Consider the following 23267-nt stretch of genomic DNA (forward strand, 5'->3'; position numbering starts at 1 on the left):
TACATCCAAGGCAGCTTCGTCCTCAGAACGGGCGTCGAGAAGAGGCATCCGCCCTCATCATCCTGCTGAGCACCACATCGCACGGGAGGCATCGAGAACCCGGGTTAAAAAGAAAAATTCTGACCACGAAGCCCTCCATCAGCGACAGGCAGTGATCATCCCTTCTACCACAGTGGTGGGTAAGCCGATCAGCGACACGAGCAGAAAGTCGGCGCGTTGGCTGTGGAGTAGGGGAGGGAAAACGGAGGAAAAAGGGCGGAGGACTCGACCGCGGCCGGTGAAAAGGGCCGGGCTGCAATCGGGGCCGAGAGGCGCAGCGACTGGGGCAGCGTTAAGGCCACGAGAACCGCGGAGAACTCAACCGCAGCCGGTGTAAAGGACCGGCCTGCAAGCGGGGCTGAGAGGCGCAACAGCAGGGGAAGCGTGAATGCCCACGGGAACCGCGGGGGAGCAAAAAGCAGCGTCGGGGAATTGAGAACCGCTGGGGAGGCGAGAACGGCAGCAGCACGGCAATCGCCATTGCAGCCAGCGGGGGAAGAAGACGAGCGCGGGAAAAAACTGCCAAGCGCGAGCAGCCGCCATTTTAGTAGGCGGGGGAAGAAGACAAGCGCGGGAAGCCGCCATTTTGGGAAAAAGAAAATTTAAAGAAACTTGCAAGGATGCCTAAACATGGTAACATCAATGCTTTTGATAGCGATGTCGAAGATTGGGCCACGTATGTAGAACGCATGGAAGTTTATTGTAAAGCAAATGAGGTACCAGATGATAAGAAAGCACTAACCTTATTAAACTCAATGGGTGCGAAGACGTACGGGCTATTGAAGCACCTTGTATCACCAGATAAACCAGCGGATCAGACTTTCGCGAATATTGTTACTGTCCTGAAAAATCATTTAAACCCCACGCCGCTGCTGATAGCGGAACGATTTAAATTTTACAGAAGAACGCTGCTGAAAGAAGAAAGCAACGCTGAATTCTTAATTGAACTGCGTAAGCTATCAAAGTACTGTCAGTTTGGAACAGGACTAGCAGATGCGCTGAGAGATAAATTTGTGTGTGGATTGTTAAAAGAAGGAACACAAAAGTGACTGCTAGATGAGAATGATCTTACGCTTGATAAAGCTGTCACTATTGCAGCATCGCACGAAGCCGCAGCGAGAGGCACTGCGGAAATGCAGCTAAGGTCATCGGAACTCAGCACCAATCAAATGGCCTTGGGTGCAGTAAAGTGTTATCGTTGTGGAAAGACAACGCACGATCAGAACCAGTGCTGGTTCAAAAATCAGGAATGCAGAAAATGTGGCAGGCTTGGTCACATAGCTAAAGTATGCCGGTCAGGAAAGAAGACCAGCAACAAAAAGTCACCGCAGGAAAAGTGCAGAAAGGTACACAAGGTGACAGAGAACAGTTCGGATGAACAGAAGTCAGATTCAGACTCCAGCAGTAAGGAACTGGGTTGCCTAAGAGTACACAATGTGGGTAATGAAGCAGACCTCCAAACAATCTGGGTCACACTTCAGATAGCAGGAGTCCAAGTGAAGATGGAATTGGACACTGGATCGGCATTGACGGTCATGAATAAGCAAGATTACAAAAGGTTATTCCCACATATTCCCCTACGGGATACGGAGATTGTATTGAAAACATACACGGGGCAAAGAGTATACCCCATCGGAAAGATAAAGGTAAAGGTGGTCCACAAGGGCAAAGAAAGCCGAGGAATGGACTTATATGTGCTACCTGAGGGAGGTCCACCACTACTGGGACGGGAGTGGATCAGGAGAATAAATATGGACTGGCATTCCTTAAAAGCACTAACGGTAGATTCCGGTAAAAAAAGATGTCAAACCTAAACGATTGTCCAGAATATTGGACGATGCTAAAGAGGTGTTCCAACAGGGACTAGGAACACTGAGAGGAATTACGGCAACCATCAAGGTTGAAGAACATGCAAACCCGAAATTTTTCAAAGCCAGACCGGTACCTTATGCGATACGACCTGCTGTGGAAGCTGAGCTGGAAGGGCTAGAACGTTCAGGAGTACTGTCTAAGGTGGACTGGAGTGAGTGGGCCACGCCCATTGTTCCTGTCATGAAGCGTTCATCGAGCAACAAGCCGGGGGAACCGGGGAAGGTTCGCATCTGTGGAGATTTCAAGATCACTGTTAATCCGGTGCCTCACACGGTGCAATATCCGCTTCCGCGGATTGAGGATATCTTCGCTTCGTTGTCTGGAGGGAAACACTTCACCAAGATAGACCTGGCGCAGGCGTACTTACAGATGGAAGTTGAGGAAGAGTCACGCCAGTATCTCACAATCAACACGCATAGAGGCTTGTATCGGTATAATAGACTGGTTTTTGGAGTGGCATCGGCTCCAGCAATTTGGCAGAGGGCTATGGAGCAGGTATTACAGGGAATTCCAGGCACACAATGTTACCTGGACGATATTCTGATTACAGGATGTAAAGTCTGTAAGTTGTGCAGTAAATAACTTCAGAGACTTTAGAAGTACAAACAAAACAGGTCTTTACTATTCAGAGGTCTGGGCGATTCTGCCCTAGTTAACGTATTCCAACCCTTATATACTGGTGTGGTCACTATCGGTATTACAGTATACATGAGCCAATAAATAGTGCCACCCTAAGTAGTGCTCTTAAAGGCGAACGGTTACATTCTATAGTTCCCTTAAAGGTAAACGGTTACATACACAACACTCCTCCCTTTCTAGCTTATTACTTACAGAATCCCGTTAAACATACAATCTTCAACTTATATAGACAGTTTGCAGATATACTCTCGATGGAGTCAACGTCATATAACTTCATGTTTAACATAACATAATAACATATATAACTTCATGTCAAAACAGATCACAGATTCAGTCTCCGTAGGAACAGTTGCAACATACTCTTAGTGGAAACAGTTTACAGGTTCAGTCTCTGTGGAGGTTTCCGGATTCTGTCCGGATAACGCCGCAGTGGTGTCGTCATTCCCAGCGGTCCAGTAGGTGTCTCTGGTAAAATCGATTCAGCTGGAACAACAGTGTCAGGTTTATCTGATTCTAGTATTACTAGATCAGAAGTAGGTGTTCTGGGTACTTCAGTTTCAACATTACTCGGGTAAGGTGGTGAAGTCGACTGTTCATTTGTGGCGGACCCTATGATCTGGTCAACGTGGCGCCTTATTACCTTGTCCCCAATGTCCACCGTGTACATCAACGGTCCTAGCCTTTTTTTAATAGTTCCAGGCTGCCATTTCTCCGTACGGTAGTCCCGGGCCAAAACTTGTTGCCCCATCTGGAAAGATCTGGTGGCCCTTTCATTCATGCCCTGGAATTGCCGGTTCTCTACGTCCCTTCTTACGTTTGGTTTGAGCAAATCCAGCCGGCATCTTAGGCGTCTATTGTAAAACATCATTGCGGGAGTTTGATTCGTGACCGCATGTGTTGCATTTCGATAGGCCAACAAAAAGCTATCCACCTTATGCTGTAAACTTATGTCTTCATTACTCATGGCCTTTATGGCCTTCTTGAAGGTCTGGACAAATCTTTCAGCCAGTCCATTGGAGGCGGGATGGTATGGGGCTGATGTGTAATGTTTAACCCCATTGCTTTTTAGAAATTTCTTAAATTCCTCAGACACAAATTGCGGCCCATTATCGGAACAGACCTGTTCTGGCAGACCATTCCGCGCAAACATTGTCCTTAGCACCGTAATGGTTTTTTCCGTCGTGGTGGTGGTCATCTTAATTACTTCCGGCCACTTGGAGTGGGCATCTACCGCTATTAAGAACATCGAGTCCATGAAAGGCCCCGCAAAGTCGATGTGTACTCTTTGCCAGGGAGATGAGGGCCACTCCCATGGGTGCAGAGGAGCCTGTGGTGGCGCGTTCTGAACCCTCTGACATCCTAGGCAATTCTTCGTTATCTCCTCTATGTCCCCATCGATGCCTGGCCACCACACAAACGCCCTAGCTAGGTTCTTCATCTTTACGCCCCCCAGGTGTCCTTCGTGCAGCTCCATGAGTATTTTCTTTTGGAGTTTGGGTGGAATCACCACTCTAGACCCACACATCAGGGTTCCTCGACACACAGACAGTTGTGCTTTCCTCTGTGCGAATGCTTGCAGTGTTGGTTCGCACTGCGCTGGCCATCCCTCCACCGTTAAGTCATAGACTCGTGAAAGAGTCGGGTCATTCCTTGTCTCATTTTCGATCATTGAGTTCGTGATCGGCAAACACTCCACTATTGATGAGTGGAACAATTCTACTGGGTCTACTGTCCTCGCTTCTTCTACCATTGGCAATGGTAAGCGTGATAGCCCATCAGCGTTTCCATGTTGCTTGGACCGTTTGTATTCAATATCATACTGGTGTGCCCCAAGTAAGACTGACCATCTTTGTAGCCTTTGTGCTGTCATGTTGGACACGGCCTTGTTCGGGTTAAATATGGACACCAACGGCTGGTGGTCTGTCAGCAATGTGAACCTCTTACATTGCAAGTAATGGTTGAATTTCTTCACGCCCCACACAAGACTGAGGGCCTCCCTGTCTATCTGGGCGTAATTTCGCTCCGCGGGTGTCAAAGATCGGGACGCAAAAGCCACTGGCCTTTCCGAGCCATTTGGTAGCCTGTGCGAAAGTACTGCTCCAATTCCGTACGGTGAAGCATCACACGCCAGCCGAAGGGGTAATGCTGGGTTGAAATGAGCCAACACTTCTTCAGAGGTAATCAACTCCTTGCTTCTGCGAAAAGCCTTTTTGCACTCCTCACTCCACTTCCATGGTGTCTCCTTTCGCAACAGCTCATTCAGTGGATGCAGCACCGTGGACAAATTTGGTAGGAACTTGTGGTAGTAATTGATTAACCCCAAGAATGATCGTAACTGTGACACGTTCCCTGGAGCGGGAGCCTTCACGACTGCTTCTATCTTCTCCGGTGATTTATGTAGTCCCTCGCGGTCAATGATATGACCGCAGTATGAGATTCGTTTTTGGAAAAACTCACACTTATTGCGGTTAACCCTAAGGCCATACTCCTTTAACCTGGTGAGTACCAGTTTCAAATTCGTGAGGTGTTCCTCTTCATCCATTCCCGTGATTAGGATATCATCCAAATAGCACTGCGTGCTTGGAATTCCTTGTAACACCTGTTCCATGGCCCTCTGCCAAATTGCTGGTGCCGAAGCCACTCCAAAGACCAGTCTGTTATAACGGTACAACCCTCTGTGGGTATTGATAGTTAGGTATTGGCGTGACTCTTCCTCAACCTCCATCTGTAAATATGCCTGAGCTAGGTCTATCTTCGTGAAGTGTTTTCCTCCAGCCAACGAAGCGAAAATATCTTCAATCCTTGGCAGCGGGTATTGTACCGACTGAAGCACCGGGTTCACTGTGATCTTGAAATCCCCGCAGATACGGACCTTCCCCGGTCCCCCTGGCTTACTACTTGGTGAGGATTTCATGACGGGTACAATGGCCGTGGCCCACTCACTGTGGTCTACTTTTGACAGAACCCCTGATCGTTCAAGTTCTTCTAGTTCTGCCTCCACTGCTGGTCGTATTGCATACGGTACCGACCTGGCCTTGCAAAACTTTGGGCTTGCATGTTCTGCAATCTTTACCTTTGCTTTAATACCTCGTAGCTTTCCCAGTCCTTGCTGGAATACCTCTTTAGCTTCGTCTAATATTCTGGCCAACCGTTCAGGTTTGACGTCCTCTTTTTCGGGCTCCACCGTCATGGTGTTTAGTGCATGCCAATCCATCTTTATTTTCCGGATCCACTCCCGTCCCAGAAGTGGTGGGCCTCCCTCAGACAACACATACAGCTCCAACCGGTGGTGAACTTTATCTTTGTATTTCACCTTGACCTCTATCTTCCCGATGGGGAATACTTTTTTGCCCCGTGTATGTCTTCAGTATCAGATCCGCATCCCGTAGTGGAATATGCTTGAAAAACTTTTGATAGTCATGCTTATTCATGACCGTCAACGCCGATCCGGTGTCCACTTCCATTTTTACTGGGACCTTTTCAATCGGTAGCGTTATCCAAATAGTTTGACGGTCGGCTTCATTGCTCACGTTGTGAATTCTTAGACCGTCCAGTCCTCTGCCTTTGGTGTGTGTGTCCGACTTCTGTTCCTTCAGACTCTTCCTATTTGCGTCATGTACCTTTCTGTCCCATTTTTGTGAGGACTCATTATTGTTGCACGTCGTTCCTGACCGGCACACTTTAGCTATGTGCCCGATCTTGCCACATTTCCAGCATTCCTGGTTTTTACCCCAGCATTGCTTTTGGTCGTGTGTTGACTTCCCACAACGATAGCATTTGGTGATATTACCTCGTTTAGGCATCTTCTCTTCTCGAGAACAACACAAGTCTTTCTTTACTTATTACTTTCCTGAAATTCTTAATAATTTCCAAGATGGCGGTTTCCCGCTTCTTCCTTCTTCTTCAGCGGTTTTTCCCGAAAAATGGCGGCTTTCCCGCGCTTCTCGCTCTCCCCGCCCACTTCAATGGCGGTTTTCCCGCGCTTCTCGGCTCTCCCCGCCCACTTTAATGGCGGTTTTCCCCGCGCTTTTCTGTTCTCCCCGCCCACGGCAATGGCGGTTTCCCGCTTCTTCCCCTGGCGGGAGGGGTACACTTTCCCCCGCGGGCGACGGCCGCTGGCTACCGGTCCCCAGCCTGTGCGTCGGCTTCAGCGCTCTCCGCTGGCTTTCAGACCCCCAGCCCGCACGTCGGCTTCAGCGCTCTCCGCTGGTTTTCAGATCCCCAGCCCGCGCGTCGGCTTCAGCGCTCTCCGCTGGCTTTCAGATCCCCAGCCCGCGCGTCGGCTTCAGCGCTCTCCTTCCCGCGGCAGGCAACCGGCTCCGGGTACCCCCGATGACGGCGGACAGTTACAGCCTCTGAACTGGCTCTCGGCCAATTCCCGATTTCTCGGCTCTGTCTCACCCGGCCTGCTCCCGGTCTCAGCGCCTCTGGACCCGACTTTGTCTGGCTCCTTTCCCCCTCGACCGTGGTCGAGTGTACCGCCCTTATCCTCTGGTTTTACTCCTTCCTTATTTTCTTTTACTGTTCCCTTACTCACAGTCCGTGGCAGCCTTGCCTCTCTTGTCGATCGGCTCGCTCCTCACTGTGGCAGAAGGGACCGTCAGTGCCTGTTGCAGATGGAAGTTTTCAATGCCAAAATCTTCCTCTTTGCTATCGCTGCAGCCTCGAGTTTTCACCCAGCAGAACGACGAGGGCGGGTGCCTCACTTCGACGCTCCTTAGTTGCTTAGGAACTACTGTTGCCGCAGGGTACGATCGGCCTCGTCGCCATTGTAAAGTCTGTAAGTTGTGCAGTAAATAACTTCAGAGACTTTAGAAGTACAAACAAAACAGGTCTTTACTATTCAGAGGTCTGGGCGATTCTGCCCTAGTTAACGTATTCCAACCCTTATATACTGGTGTGGTCACTATCGGTATTACAGTATACATGAGCCAATAAATAGTGCCACCCTAAGTAGTGCTCTTAAAGGCGAACGGTTACATTCTATAGTTCCCTTAAAGGTAAACGGTTACATACACAACACAGGAGATGATGATGAGGAACATCTTGCAAATTTGGAACTGGTGCTCACCAGATTGAAAGAATTTGGACTTCGAGTTAATCGCCAGAAATGTGAGTTCTTTCAGAAGCAGATCTCGTACTGTGGTCATGTCATTGACCAGGAGGGGCTTCATAAGTCTCCTGACAAGATCGAAGCTGTTGTGAAGGCTCCCGCTCCGGATAATGTATCCCAGTTGAGGTCGTTCCTAGGGTTGATTAACTATTACCATAAGTTTCTGCCAAATTTATCCACGGTGCTGCACCCGCTGAACGCTCTTTTGCAGAGGGGAGTACCATGGAAGTGGAGCGAGGACTGTAAGAGGGCCTTTCGCAAAAGCAAGGCATTGATCACCTCAGAGGAAGTGTTGGCTCACTTCAACCCAACGCTGCCTATTCGTTTGGCTTGTGATGCTTCTCCATATGGTATTGGGGCAGTACTCTCACACAAGTTGCCAAATGGCTTGGAGAGGCCAGTCGCGTTCGCATCCAGATCATTGACCTCCGCTGAGCGCAACTATGCTCAGATAGATAGGGAGGCTCTCAGCCTTGTGTGGGGAGTAAAGAAGTTTAATCATTACCTGCAGGGCCAAAAGTTTACGCTACTGACAGACCACCAGCCGTTGGTATCCATTTTTAACCCTAAGAAGGGTGTTTCGGTGATGACAGCACAGAGGCTCCAGAGATGGTCCCTTTTCCTAGGGGCACATCAATATCAGATTGAATTCAAAGGTACAAAGCAACATGGTAATGCTGATGGGCTGTTGCACCTGCCACTACCTACAGCGGAGGAGGCACCGACGGTTGACCCGGTGGAGTTATTTCACTCGACCATCATCGAATGTTTACCTGTCACCAATGCAAGTATTGAAAGAGAAACCAGGAATGACCCGACACTGTCCCGGGTCTACGAATTGACAGTGAAGGGATGGCCAGCACATGGTGATCCACTGTTACCGACATTCTCAGCAAGACGAGAACAGCTGTCCGTCTGTCAAGGAACATTGATGTATGGAACAAGGGTGATTATTCCTCCTAAGTTAAGAGAGAGAGTTCTAAAGGAACTGCATGAAGGTCATCTGGGGGGAGTCAAGATGAAAAGCCTTGCTAGGGCTTATGTGTGGTGGCCGGGTATCGACCAACAGATAGAGGATCTGACGAAAAGCTGCTCAGGGTGCCAAAAAGTTCAAAATGCACCTCCGATTGCACCGCTGCATCCATGGGAATGGCCTTCAACCCCATGGCAACGTGTACATATTGACTTTGCTGGTCCATTCATGGACTCCATGTTTTTAATTGCGGTGGACGCACATTCTAAATGGCCAGAAGTGATTAAGATGGCTACCACTACCTCGGAAAAGACGATCGCGGTGCTAAGAACGATATTTGCAAGAAATGGATTGCCAGAACAAATATGTTCAGACAACGGACCGCAGTTCGTGTCAGAAGAATTCCAGAAATTCATGAAGAAGAATGGGGTGAAACATTATACCTCTGCCCCATATCATCCGGCTACAAACGGGTTGGCCGAGAGATTTGTACAAACGTTCAAAAAAGCAATAAAGGCCATGAGCGAAGATCAGATTCCACTACAACACAAGGTGGACAATTTCCTACTGGCATATCGAAACACCACTCATGCAGTGACAAACCAAAGTCCTGCCATGATGTTCTATAACAGGAGGTTGCGGTCCAGGTTGGACTTGTTAAAACCAAATGTGCGGAGGGAAGTCGAAAACAAACAGTTCCAGCATATAAATAACAAGACCACTCGGAGTTTCGAAATAGGACAACCAGTGTTAGCCCGGGACTATAAAAATGGGAAATGGCAATCTGGAACAATTCGGGCCAGACAAGGACCCCTGATGTACACAGTAGATATTGGTGAAAATGTAATACGACGTCATGCTGACCAACTGGTAGAATCGAGAACAAGGGTCGAACCCATGGTTACGGCAGAGACAACCGTGGAAGAAGTTAGTGAACCTGAAGCATCTACCTCAGAAGTGAATGTACCTGATGATGATGTCCAATCCATAAGAGATCAACTAGATGAGTCCCCCAGCAACGAGAATCAGAGACCCCTGAAAGGCGTTATCCAACTCGGATCAGGAGGCCTCCTCAGAGACTGAATCTTTGAACTGTTTTGCATGAAGTTGTATATATATATATATATGTTATTATGTTATGTTAAATGGGGATATACACTGTTAAGCTAAAAAGGGAGGATTGTGGTGTATGTAACCTGTTCAACCTTAAGAGAACTACCTTAAGAGATGTACTACTTTCTCTTGGCTGCTGTATACTGTAATACCGGTGGTGACCACACCGGTATATAAACGTTGTGTAGTGATTTGCTGGGCAGTTCAGCCCTGACCTCCGAATAGTAAAGACCTGTTAAAGTTATTCTTGTTGTCTGTGTCCAGTGATTTATAATAAGCATAACTGGGACACACAGACTCAACATCCCCCAAGGTGTTTAAGTTTGGACTCCTCGCCAGACAGTCCTGGCGAATGGAGACTGGAGCTCCGACTCTAAAAACTGGGTTGACATCTAGTGGGGAAACTCAAGTGTGGGTGCCCTCCCCACTCGCCATATGTCCATAAAACCCTTACGCCCTATAGGACTAACCATCCTGTCGGCTGGTGTGAAGATGATTAAGGCCATGGAAGGAGCGTTCACACTGTTAGTGAGGCTGTTAATCAGCCAGCGAATCTTTCCACCAGTTCACACTATTCTCCAAGGGAAGAGTGTGAGGATATGAACACAACAACCGTTTCTTAATGAAAGCACCTTACAGCAAGCAAACCATTCCCAATACCCAACTATTTCCGTTAAGCATACACTGTAAAATGCCTGAGCAATAACTTGGTGCTAAAGCAAATATTCCTTCAAACTGAACATTTCTATTAAACTGTATGGATTGTAGTTCTAATTCAATCTGTATAAACAATTACAAGTCTGTGCATCTCAGCTCCGAGGCTGAGAAACCTCATTTAGGAATTGCAAACCCTGCAGCCTGTCCTAATTGCAATCTCAAGAAACTGTCCGTACCCTGGACTACATTTGGTTCTGAAAGACTTTTGAATCTTTTGAGATGATGAAAATTTTAATTGGCAAACTGCACATCTTGCTAAACACACACAATGTTTCCTTATCTCGCCAGCCTGCCAGGCATTTACCAGACTCCTACACCTTGCTGTCCATACAAGGACATTGCCAGCATGTCTGCATGTAAACAACAGCTGTCACAACATAATTGTGGACAAGGACGAGCTGAGGGAATGATAATGCTGCACGTGTGGTCTGTAACTTAGAAAAGCACAGGGGTTTGAACGACTGTCTTGGGAATGAGGTGCACACGCCTTTTGAACGTGCCACATGAGATTTAATCCCTAAATAAAATCGTGTAGAAGTAAAATGCAGAATTTGTGAGTGCAGAAATTGAATGCAGCTACAAAGAAACCCAGAGTGAAGTTCTTCTTTGAACAAAAAGCATGAGCATGCCGATTTTTTCCCCGTAGTTAAGATTCACTAACGACATTGGAGAAGTGTGGGTATTCTTTAAGGGCGGTTCTCATTCGTATTGGACTGAGTCATAGCCCATGGTAAGGCAGGGTTGAGGGTTTTAATTTCCTAGCTACTCGCTGCTAAACAAAAAATTGCCATTCCAGGAATTCTGTCGGATAAGGACCTACAGTGGCACTAGCCTCAGGTCTTCATTTGTAAAACTCAGTCATTTGAAAAAAATATTTATAGTTTATCTTTTTACAAGCTTGTCGCATGCTGGCTGACCTTCCAATTGGGACAAACTTGGTCACAAGATCACAAGATAGAGACAGATGAGGAAGGCCACTTACCCAACTTATCTAATTGTCTAGAAAGGTACTACCATCCTCTTATCAAGGCATTTGACTTTTTCAAGAAAGATTCCAGGCTGCTGATCTCCATTCCATGCAGAAGTCCATTCCACACTTTTTGTTTGAAGAGGTTTTCTGACATTAGTCCTAAATTCATTCTATAATACAGGAAACTCTCGTTTAAACGGCACCTAAATATCCGGAATTCTCTATTAACCGGCAAAATTCTCGCTCCGAAAACAGCACCTCAATAACCAGAAATGTTGCCGAGTCCGAGTCCGAGTCTCCCGCGGTGGCCGAGTTAGTCAGTGGGGGTAGTTCTCCAAACTGCCACTACTCGGCCTCTTGGCGCTGTCGGAAGTCATTAAAGAGTTATGGATTACCCTCAACTGGCAGTACTGTACTTAATCCAGCATCTTCCACCATCCATTTAACACAACATTCTGTTGGTGAGTACCCAATTACTGTATACTGCACATTTCTTGATTTTTTAAACTTTTGTTTGTTAAAAATAGCCTCGGTAGATAACTCTGTCATCCGGAATTTTTAATCAACTGGCACCATCCCGGTCCCGTCGGTGCCGGATACCAAAGAGTTTCCTGTAGTTTGAATCTGTGATTCCTTATCTTACTGTCACAGTTCAATTTGAGGTAGTTGACTTAAGAAAACTACAGGTAGACTACCCTTTATCCGGACTTCCGAAAACCGAAACCCTCTAAAAACCGAAGGTTTTTTCGTTCAGCGTAAGTCGTGCGTACGACTTACGCTGAATGAAAAAACCTTCGGTTTTTAGAGGGTTCCGGTTGCGGAAGTTCGGATAAAGGGTAAGTCGTGCGCACGACCCCCCGCCGACCCCCCCGCCGACCCCGCCAGCCCTGACAACCGCCGACCCCGCCAGCCCCGACAACCGCCGACCCCCCCGCGGACCCTGCCGGCCCCGACAACCGCCGACCCCGCCAGCCCCGACAACCGCCGACCCCCCCACGGACCCCGCCAGCCCCGACCCCCCCCGCGTACCCCGCCGGCCCCGACCCCCGCCGACCCCGACTGACTTACGCTGAGCGTCAGCGTAAGTCGTGCGCACGACCCCCCGCCGACCCCCCCGCGGACCCCCGCCGACCCACCTTCCGAAATCCGAAATTCTCCTTTATCCGAAACTCGGCTGGTCCCGAGGTTTTCGGATAAAGGATAGTCTACCTGTACTCGGCACTTGGTCTAAGCATTAAACAAAGCTTTAATCAACTGTTTTACAACATGGAGGTCTAGTTGTGTCCTTCACTAGTTCCTGTTAAGAATGTCCTGCGCAAGCTGGGCCCATGCCCGAGTATTTATACTCTCCCTGGACAGCGCCACCCGTAGGCCGCTCAGTATTATTTCATAAGTCTTTCTTCCATGAATGACTGATTCATGTCAGTGGTGTTCCTGATTTCCCTTTTCCATGCCACTTACTGTAACTCTGTAAAGTCACCTCTTTAGAAGGTCACTGGATTTTTGAGGTCTAGATGTTTTGTACTTAAGTCTGGGTTCTCAGCAACTCCTCTTGTTTATTTTTGAGAAATCCTAGATGAAGGGTTAAGGTTCAGAGGTACGATGCCACAAAGATTGAAAGGATTAAGGGAGAGGTCTAGATTGCAAATGGGTAACGCAAGGAGGGGGAAGGTTGTGCTGGTAGCTGATATTAAACTACCAATCGCCTTCAAAAAAGGCTAGATAAATCTGTAAATTCATGGAGCAGATGAAACTCAAAGGGTAAATGCAAAGTACTGCACATTGGGATAAAAGTAGGCAACATATATATTTTATGAATAGTTGTCTAGTTAAGAATAATCAAGGGATATTTGGCTCCTAACATGTCCGTTCACCATGGAGCAGTAATCAACAATGCAAATAGTATGCTGCAACAACAACAAAAACTAGCATTTATATAGTGCCTTTAACGTAGTAAAATGTCGCAAGGCACTTCACAGGAGCGTCATCAAAAGAAATTTGACACTGGGCCATATAACGAGATATTAGGACAGATGACCAAAAGCTTGATCAAAGATGTAGGTTTTAAGGAGCATCTTAAAGGAGGAAAGAGAGGTGGAGAGGCGGAGAGGTTTAGGGAGGGAATTCCAGAGCTTAGGGCCACAGCAGCTGAAGCCACAGCTGCTGATGGTGGGGCGTTTAAAATCGGGAATGCGCAAGAAGCCAGAATTGGAGGAGCGCAGAGATCTCAGAGGGTTGTAGGGCTGGAGGAGGTTACAGAGATAGGGAGGGCCACGGCCATGGAGGGATTTGAAAACAGAGATGAGAATTTTTTAATTGAGGCATTGCCGGACCGGGAGCCAATGCACGCCAGCGAGCAGAGGGGTGAAACAGGATTTGGTGTGAGTACGGGCAGCAGTTTTGGATGAGCTTAAGTTTATGGAGGGTGGAAGAAGGGAGGTCAGCCAGGAGTGCATTGGAATCACAGAAACCCCACAGTGCAGATAGAGGCCATTTCGGCCCATCGAGCCTGCACCGACACATATCCCACCCGATCCCCGTAACCCCACGTATTTAATCCCCCTAACACTAAGGGTCAATTTATCATAGCCAATCAACCTAACCTGCACATCTTTGGACTGTGGGAGGAAACCAGAGCACCCGGAGGAAACCCACGCAAACACGGGGAGAATGTGCAAACGCCACACAGACAGTCGCCCGAGGCCGGATTCGAACCCGGGTCCCTGGCGCTGTGAGGCAACAGTGCTAACCACTATGCCACCGTGCTGCCCTAGTCAGGTCTAGACGTAAAAAGGCATGGATGAGGGTTTCAGCAGCAGATGAGCTGAGGCAGGGGCAGAGTCGGGCGATGTTACGGAGGTGGAAGTAGGCGGTCTTAGTGATGGCGCGGATATCTGGTCAGAGGCTCACCAATATGACACCAATGTTGCGAACAGTCTGCTTCAGCCTCAGACAGTTGCCAGGGAGAGGTGGCTTGGGAACGAAGGCCGTGGCATTATATTGCTATCTCTGTAGAGCGTCCTTGGGCTGCCAACTCAATTTCTGCTCCTGCCTGCCAGCCCTGACGTCACTCCTGTCCCACACCCCACCCCAAAGACGTCCCGAGTTCAAATGAATCCCTTAATGTCAGAGGACTGCATTATGAGGAAAGGCTGAAGAGACTTGGGCTCTGCTGCCTCGAAAGGAAGTTACTGAGGAGAGCTAATGAAGATGAATCAGAAACAAATGGTATAGATAAGGCAAATTGTGAGCTAAGATATGCCATGAAAGCAGTTCAAGGGGCATGGGTTCAAATAGGTGAAATGCTCATTTTTGATGCTATATGCAGGATTTTTGATTTATTTTGGATATTTATATTTAATAAGCAAAAGAAAATTAACAATAATAACATCAACTTTCAGAGTAATCCATTCACTCCAATCGACCAGAACTGTGTTGGAATACAGTACTCATTTTTGAAAGGCAACCTGAAATTAAAAGGAAGCAAGCCAAATTGATCTCAGCACTCACACAGCTCGCACTATTTTTGAAAACAACAATGCAGGGTAATGTGAAACTCTGTTGGGCTGATATCAATTTTCCTGAAGGGATCACACCCAAAGGACAGGGCAGATTGTTCAGAAGTGAAAGGCACACATTGTGATTCAGTAACCACTGAACCCGCCACTAAAGGTTTCAGCATTAACACACAATTCAATGCTTCGCTGTGGTGAACATTTTAAAGGGTACGGTCACAATGAAAAAGTATTTGTTTGTATATTTTCATACAATAATATGAGGGAGTTCTCCCAGTGTCCTGGCCAACATTCATCTCCTCCTCAACTAATACCATCAAAAACACACGTTAAAACTAATTCATGGTATAAAGCACTTTCAGATATTTAGACTCGATAAGACAGATTACAAATGCAAACAGTATTACAACAAACAACAACAATTTGTATTTATATAGCACCTTTCACATAGTAAAACATTCCAAGGTGCTTCACAGGAGTGTTATAAAACAAAATTTGACATCAAGCCACACAAGAAGATATTGGGGCAGGTGACCAAAAGGTTGGTCAAAGAGGTAGGTTTTAGGAAGCATCTTAAAGAGGGAGAGAGAGGTAGAGAGGCAGAGAGGTTTAGGGAGGGGATTCCAGTGCTTAGGGTCCAGGCAGCTGAAGGCACGGCCGCCAATGGTGGAGCGATTAAAATTGGGGATGCTCAAGAAGTCAGAATTAGAGGAGCGCCGATATCTCGGGGGGTTGTGGGGCTGGAGGAGATTGCAGAGATAGAGAGGGGCGAGGCCATGGAGGGATTTGAAAACAAGGATGAGAATGTTTTAATTGAGGCGTTGCTTAACCGAGGGCCAATGTAGGTCAGCGAGCACAGGGGTGAATCATAGAATCACAGAATGGTTACAGCACAGAAGAAGGCCATTCAGCCTGTCGAACCCATGCCGACTCTCAGCTAGTCCCACTCCCCTGCCCTTTCCCCAATAGCCCTGCAACTATTTTTTCCGTCAGATACTTATCCAACTCCCTTTTGAAAGATAAGATTGAGTCTGCCTCCACCACCCTTTCAAGCACTGCATTTCAGATCTTAACCACTCACAGCGTAAAAAAGTTTTTTCTTACGTCGCATTTGGTTCTTTTGCCAATCACCTTAAATCTGTGTCCTCTGGTTCTCGACCCTTCCACCAATGGGAACAGTTTCTCTCTACCTGCTCTGTCCAGGCCCCTCATGATTTTGAAGACCTCTATCAAATCTCCTCTTAATCTTCTCTGCTCTAAGGAGAACAACCCCAGCTTCTCCAGTTTATCAATGTAACTGATGTCCCTCATTCTTGGAATCATTCTCGTAAATCTTTTCTGCACCTTCTCTAAGGCCTTCACATCCTTCCTAAAGTGTGGTGCCCAGAATTCGACACAGTACTCCAGTTGGGGCCGAACAAGTGTTTTATAAAGGTTCATCATAATTTCCACACTTTTGTACTCTATACCTCTATTTATGAAGCCCAGGATCCCGTAAGCCTTTTTAACTGCTTTCTCAACCTGCCCTGCCACCTTCAGCGATTTGTGCACACATACCCCTAGGTCTCTCTGTTCATGCACCCCCTTTAGGATTGTACTATTTAGTTTATATGCCCTCTCCTCATTCTTTCTACCAAAATGTATCACTTCGCACTTTTCTGCATTAAATTTCATTTGCCACGTGTCCACCCATTTCACCAGCCTGTCTATATCTACCTGAAGTCTATCACTCTCCTCCTCACTGTTCACTATACTTCCAAGTTTTGTGTCATCTGCACATTTTGAAATGATGCCCTGTACACCCACATCCAAGTCATTAATATATATCAAGAAAAGCAGTGGTCCTAGGATCGACCCCTGGGGAACACCATTGTATACCTTCCTCCAGTCCGAAAAACAACCGTTCACCACTTCTCTCTGTTTCCTGTCACTTAGCCAATTTTGTATCCATGCTGCCACTCTCCCTTTTCAACTTGGGTTCAAACATGGGTTTCAACTTTGCTGGCAAGCTTATTATGTGGCACTTTGTCGAATGCCTTTTGGAAACCCATGTACACCACATCAATCGCATTGCCTTCATCAACCCTCTGTTACCTCATCAAAGAACTCAATCAAGTTGGTTAAACACAATTTGCCTTTAACAAATCCATGCTGGCTTTCCTTAATTAATCCACACCTATCCAAGTGACTATTAATTTTGTCCCTGATTACTGTTTCTAAAAGCTTCCCCACTATCAAGGTTAAACTGACTGGCCTGTAATTGCTGGGTTTATCGTTACACCCTTTTTTGAACAATGGTGTAACATTTGCAATCCTCCAGTCCTCTGGCACCACCCCCATATCTATGGAGGATTGGAATATTATGGCCAGTGCCTCCGCGATTTCCACCCTTAATTCCCTCAGCATCCTAGGATGCATCCCATCTGCTCCAGGTGATTTATTTACTTTAAGTATAGCTAGCCTTTCTAATACCTCTTTATCTCCATTACGTCCTCCTTCACTATGTCTATGGCAGCATCCTCTTCCTTGGTGAAGACAGATGCAAAGTACTCGTTTAGTACCTCAGCCATACCCTCTGCCTCCATGCGTAGGTCTCCTTTTGGTCCCTAATTGGCCCCACCCCTCCTCTTACTACCCTTTTGCTATTTATATGCCTGTAGAAGACTTTTGGATTCCCTTTTATGTTGGCTGCCATTCTATTCTCATACCCTCTCTTTGCCCCTCTTATTTACCTTTTCACTTCTCCTCTGACCTTATATATAGCCTGATTCTCAGATGTATTTGCAACCTGACATCTGTCATACGTGCTCTTTTTCTGCTTCATTATATTCTCTATCTGTTCGCCCTGCCTTTCCCCCTAGTGGGAATGTACCTCAACTGTACCTGAACTATTTCCTTTTTAAAGGCAGCCCATTGTTCCATTACAGTTTTGCCTGCCAATCTTTGATTCCAGTTTACCCGGGCCAGATCCATTCTCATTCCACTGAAATTGACCTTCCGCCAGTTAAACATTTTTACTCTAGATTGCTCCCTGTCCTTTTCCATAGCTAATCTAAATTATGATACTATGATCACTGTTCCCTAAATGTTCACCTTCTGACACTTGACTTACCTCATTCCCCAGAGCCAGATCCAGCAATGCCTCCTCCCTCGTCAGGCTGGAAACATACTGATCAAGAAAGTTCTCCTGAACACACTTCAGAAATTCTTCCCCCTCTCTGCCCTTTACACTATTACGATCCCAGTCTATATTAGGATAGTTGAAGTCCCCCATTATCACTACTCTATAGTTCTTGCACCTCTCTGTAATTTCTCTGCAAATTTGCTCCTCCATATCTTTCCCACCATTTGGTGGTCTATAGAATACACCTAGTAGTGTAATGGCACCTCTATTATTTCTTAACTCTAGCCATATCGATTCTGTCCTTGACCCCTCCAGGACATCCTCTCCAGCACTGTAACACACTCCTTGATCAATACTGCCACACCACCTCTTATATTTCTTTCCCTATATTTCCTGAACTCCTTATAACCAGGAATATTTAATACTCAATCCTGCCCTTTTTTGAGCCAGGTCTCAGTTATTGCCACAACATCATATTCTCATGTTGCTATTTGTGCCTGCAGCTCACTTACCTTCACAGAATCACAGAAACCCCACAGTGCGGATAGAGGCCATTTCGGCCCATCGAGCCTGCACCGACACATATCCCACCCGATCCCCGTCATCAACACCTATCCCACCCTATCCCCGTAACCCCACTAACACTAAGGGTCAATTTATCATAGCCAATCATCCTAACCTGCACATCTTTGGACTGTGGAAGGAAACCGGAGCACCCGGAGGAAACCCACGCAAACACAGGGAGAATGTGCAAACTCCACACAGACAGTCACCCGAGGCCGGATTCGAACCCGGGTCCCTGGCGCTGTGAGGCCACTATGCCACCGTGCTTGTTTACTATACTTCGTGCATTCACATACATACACTGTAAACCTGTCTTAGACCATCCTGTATTCTCTCTTAGTTTGACCCCACCTAATAACTTACTATTTCTAACTTTAGTGCTCTTTGCCTCTCCCAATCCTTTGAGCACTTTATTTCCCCTTTCTAATGTTACATCCTGGTGCCCATCCCCCTGCCAAATTAGTTTAAATCCTCCCCAACAGCACTAGCAAACCTCCCCGCGAGGATATTGGTTCCGGCCCTGTTGAGATGCAACCCATCCGGTCTGTACAGGTCCCACTTCTGCAAAACCAGTCCCAATGCCCCAGGAATCTGAAGCCCTCCCTCCTGCACCAAGTCTCCAGCCACGCATTCATCTGCTCTGTCCTCCTATTTCTACACTCACTTGCGCGTTGTAGCAGGAGTAATCCGGAGATTAGTACCTTTGAGGTCTTGCCTTTTAACCTCTTTCCTAGCTCACTAAAATCTGCCTGCAGGACCGCTGTCCTCGGGCCCCGCGCTCTTTATCCTCTGCTGCCCCCTCTGCTGCTGATTCCTGTCAGGTCTGCTGTCCTCGGGCCCCATGCTCTTTATCCTCTGCTGCCGCCTCTGCTGCCGATGGCTGAATGGGACTTGGGTGCGACGATTGAAATGCGGCATGATGTCACTTGTGTGGCATACTGATGTGCCTCAATAATTCCGAGACTCGATGTTAGCGAAACAAAACAAGGCTTTTATTAACTTAGAAGGTAACACGCAGTGGAGAGAGGTATCTTCCATCTGGAGGTCTGCAGTACTGGATATGAGGCCAGACTGAGCTTGCTTACATAGGGGCCAGGTATGGGCGGAGCCCTACACACAATACATTACAATATACAATACCATGGTGAGGAGACGGAGCTGAGGTAAGGGAACTGAAACCTGAAACCAACCACAGTCACAGGCAGTGATGAATGGAATATTTCATCACACATACCATGTGATAAAACTGGCACTCGCCCCTTCTGCCTTTCCCCCTCGCTAACCGGGGGCTGCTGAGGCAGGTTAAGCACCCTCTGCCTGCCCTGGCTGAGAGCAGCTTACTCAGGAAAAACTGTGGATTGAACCTGGGACCTTGTTGGTGTGTATGGCTCAGCTATGGGTACAATAAAATCACCTATCCATCAAAACATCAGACCAGCAATCCTTAATAGAGAAATGCTCAATTAGGAGAAGAGAGAAGGGGGAAAAGGACCAGTAAATTCCTGTGTAAAGTCCACCTAACTAACAACAATCTTGTTTAAATAACAAAATGGATGTTAGGGAGAAGCAAAGTTTACCCTGAATCTATGAAGGAAGATTTATTGAGCCTGAATTAGCTGAAAACCTGCTCCAAGCTAATGATGCATCTACGACGTGCGCCATCGTTACCATGCAGAAATTCCAGGAAATTATGGCGTTAATGACTTATGCCATTGCGTACGCCACGCCACAGCTTGCTGGGAGTTTTCGGTGCTCCACTGAGACCCTTGCTACAAAAGTTGGATGGCTAATTATCATACTCGGCCTCCATTAACATCAATGGCGAGATCGAGTTGGCTGAATTGACGACAGTGTGATCGCCACAGTCACTCAGACCATTACAGAATGGCATTGGAGGGCTCAGAATCAGTAAATTATTCAATCGCTCAGCATGTTGTCTAAGGGTAACATTGTTAGTGGCGTGTTCTAGGAACTGCATTGAAATTTTAAACATCAATTAAATAATAAAATAAGGGGGAAAAATTTGTCCCCTTAGCACCTCCCATTAATGCCAGCAGATGGCGCTAATGGGCCGCTAGAGCAGTATTGTGAAGCCAGCGCCGCATACTAATCCCGCCCCCGTAGCGCTGCCGGTAACAGTTATTGCCGGGAACATCAACGCCAGATGGATTGTGACGTCAGTGAGTGTGCAACGCTCACTGACCACCCGATCTACTACATTGACTGTCACCACCTACCTTAGCGCCTGGAGTAAACACCAACAGGGAGAGCTGGCGTGATGCACCAGGAAGCCAGCGCCAGGGATGTTATTTAAAGGGATCATCAGTAATGACTCACAGCTGTCAGGTTAGTGCAGTTTCAGTGGCTTCTTGTCAGTTTCACCCACTGCAACAGTTTCATTCAGTAATTTGAAGGTTCTTCTGCATCAGGAGTCATCTGGCAGCTAAAAAGTAGCTACATTTATTCTTCAAAGAATCAAACTGCTACTCTTGGTAACACTAATGGGGGCTGCACTGGCAGTCGACCTCGCCCTCCGAGGTCTATGGTGGAGGGAGCGGAGGCAGCAAGAAATACTGGAACATGTGCCCAGAGGGAGGCCATCAGGGCTCTCAACAGGAGGCCTTACCCTCCAAGGGTATTCCGAGAGCACTTCTCCTACCTCCAATTAAAAGAGGAGCAGTGTATTAGAAGGCACCACTTCAGCAAGGAAATGGTCAGGGTCAAGGTCATCGTCACCCTCAATTTCTTTGCCAGCGGATCCTTCCAGTCTGCACAGGAGATATAGCTAACATCTCACAGTTCGCCATCCATCGCTGCATTCGGGAGGTCACAGAGGCTCCTTCCCCATCACCAGAGAGAAGCAGGAAGAGCGTACATGTGTCTTTGCCAGGATAGTGGCTATTCCCCATGGTGCAGAGTGCCATTGACTGCACCCACGTGACTTTGCGGGCTCCTCATAACAATCCTGAGATCTTCCATAACCGCAAAGGCTACCACTTAATGTGCAGTTGGTGTGTGACCACAGACAGCGAATCTTCAATGTCAATGCCCGCTATCCTGGCAGCAGCCACGATGCCTTCATCCTGTGTTAGACCGGTGTGCCAGGACTCTTCCAGCCAGCACGTCAAGCTCACGGCTGGCTGCTCGGAGACAAGGGCTATCCGCTCTCCACCTGGCTCATGACACCCTCCGCAACTCCAACACTCCTGCCCAGCAGTCATATAATGAGAGCCATGTCGCCAGCAGGAACATCATTGAGCAGACCATCAGGGTGCTCAGGCAATGGTTCCGCTGCCTTGACCGCTCGGGAGGAGCCCTCCAGTACTCAGCGGAGCGGGTGTCCCATTTCATCGTGATCTGTTACATGCTCCACAACTTGGCCATCATGAGGGCACAGCCCTTGCCACCACGGATTGCGGGACCACCTCAGGAGGAGGAAGAGGGAGAGGAGGAGGACGAAGAGGAAGAGGAAGACAAGGAGGATGAGGAGGAGGATGAGGAGGAGGAGGAACAGGAGCGAGGGAGGAGGCAGCCTCTCAATTGGCCTTCAGGAAGGGCAGTCTGTGACTGCCTCATCAAACTGCAGTTCGAATTCATTAAACCCCAGATCCTCATTGCTCACCACATCCCCATCATTCCATCCCTATCACAGGCCATATCACAGCGCAAAGCTGAAATGAGCCACACAACAAAAGAATCCAAACTGACAAGGGTAATGGCCGAGTGGCAGTGGTGGGAGCAGGAATGCTGTCATCCTGAGAGAGGACAGCAGGTGCCTGCTCCACTGACCCACTGTCACTCCCCCGGGGCAGCACCTCAGCATCCCTAGCAATCTGCTGGAGCACAGATTGCTGGCCTGCTGCGACACCGTGAAAGCCCTGGTCGACGGTGGTACACCTTGCCACGATTGCAGCAGTCTCAGCTTGACGCCACGCAAACGTCAAGCTGAGACTGCATGAGAGCAGCCTGAGATTGGATGCCACCAAGCATAGACTGCATTACAGCATGAAGAAGTTGCGTCACTTCTGCCTGTGCTGCAATGGAAGCTGTCAGATCGCCCATCACATGCAGCATCTGGTCTGGGTTGCCACAGTCTCTCTGGGAGTCTACCATCCTTTGCAGACTGGAAATGATGGGCTCCATGGTATGTGCAGAGCCTTGTGTAATGTTGGAGGCGGACTCCTCCACGCTCCTTATCATTGCCGAGAGGCTCTTGGGCACCCTTGCCATTGCACCTATCATCTCTGCGTGCATGCCCATCACCCTTCTTCTAAAGGCCTCCCCATCGAGGTCCTCATCTGAGTCCTGTGTAGCAGAACTCGCGCGCAAACTCGCACTCCGGGGAGCTGGCCCCCGAGTTATCCTTTCCCCCGGCCTTGCTGCAGCCCACTCATCCCCGGTGCCTCACCCTGTGCAGATCCTGCTACTATACTAGCCTCGAAAGAACATGTAGTGCCAGTATCTGAGCTGGTGCCTGCGGGTGAGACATGCAGTGACACGGTGTGCTCTTCCTCCTCCTCTTCTCCCACCTCGCTCTCTACGGTGTCCTCAGGGACAGGCTGCTCAGGTGCTTGCTCATTATCTGAAAGCAGAAAGGCACAAGGGTTGGGTTAAGGTGAAGGGAGGGG

The sequence above is a fragment of the Somniosus microcephalus genome, chromosome 24 (assembly GCF_052327205.1).
Source record: "Somniosus microcephalus isolate GS21.2 chromosome 24, FLI_Smic_1.0, whole genome shotgun sequence".
NCBI lineage: Eukaryota > Metazoa > Chordata > Chondrichthyes > Squaliformes > Somniosidae > Somniosus > Somniosus microcephalus.